Here is a 1,221-nt window from a genome sequence, read left to right as displayed (position 1 = left end):
GATTGCATCTATTTTGTGGGGTAGGCTCCTTCGGTGTACAACTTTTCTTTAATATCGAAGAGAGACGTTAGTGCAAACCCCTTTTAAAAATGACAGAAAATACCCCTGGTTTTTGTGCAGCAGGTCGTCACCCGAAGAATTTATTGTTGGGGCGACACATACAATGAAATCACGATTTTATTTTTGGGTTTAACTTTTTCGTGGGAAATGGTTCGAGATCTTCGAGCTTGTTTTTTAGGAGGAATATCCGAATTTCCGGAGAAGGATTTCTTTTAATTGTATATTTTGGCTCACGATCGATATGTTTGCCTTAATTTTGCACAGTGAATGGGGACACCGAAACAATTTGCAGAAAACCTTTTGTTCTGGATTTACCTTCCAAAAAGTCTACAGTTTAAGAGTAAAACCCCAGAGCGAGCCCAAGGAAACGGAGAAGAGCCCCCTTGGGGAACATGTCAATGGTTTTAGTATTTTTTTATTCATTGATTATTTTATTATATTACTATTTTTATTATTATTTTTTTTATTACTAGTTTAAAAAGTTTTTCGGATCACAAGAAAAATATATTAACGCAAAGCAGAAAAAAGTGGAAAATATCCAATTTTTTTCATATCATCCCTTTTTTTAAGTGAAATATGACACTACAAAAAAAAAACTTTATAGGTAAGTATATCGGTACTGTGATATTATTCATGTTTTCCTTTTTTTGGGGTTTTTCGCATTATTTATATATTAAAGGAAGTGAACAGAAAAAGCAGCTATTTCGCCCAGAGCGTAAAAGGAAAATAAAGCAGAACGAAATAGAGACGAAAATAGGAATGCAATAGAAAGTTATGAATCTACTGAAGGCTCGTTCTGGGGAGTCGCTGGACGTGTACAGCGAGGTAATAGAGCGTGACTCTCGCGTGATACGACTGAAACTGAACAAAACAAAGAAATGGAAATGAATTTTTAATTTTACCAGAAAGAACAGGGGATACAGAGAATATGAAAGGAAGAGCTTGAGAGAGAGCCGGGGGGGGGGGGCGGGAAAGATCGGAGGTGGACTAGAGAGGCGTTCTTAGAAAGGGGCGAGGCAAGGAGAAACGAGGAAGAGAGAGAGAGAAATAAAAACGATAAAAGATACACGTAAGTAGGATGGGAGAGATCTTAGGGAATTTAGAAAAAAGGGGAATGAAAGGAGCATGTAAGGGAAAAAGCAGGCACAGTTTCTGTTAAAT

The sequence above is a fragment of the Penaeus monodon genome, chromosome 30 (assembly GCF_015228065.2).
Source record: "Penaeus monodon isolate SGIC_2016 chromosome 30, NSTDA_Pmon_1, whole genome shotgun sequence".
Classification (NCBI taxonomy): domain Eukaryota; kingdom Metazoa; phylum Arthropoda; class Malacostraca; order Decapoda; family Penaeidae; genus Penaeus; species Penaeus monodon.
The sequence above is the reverse complement of the archived record's forward strand: the minus strand, read 5'-3'. Positions refer to the sequence as shown.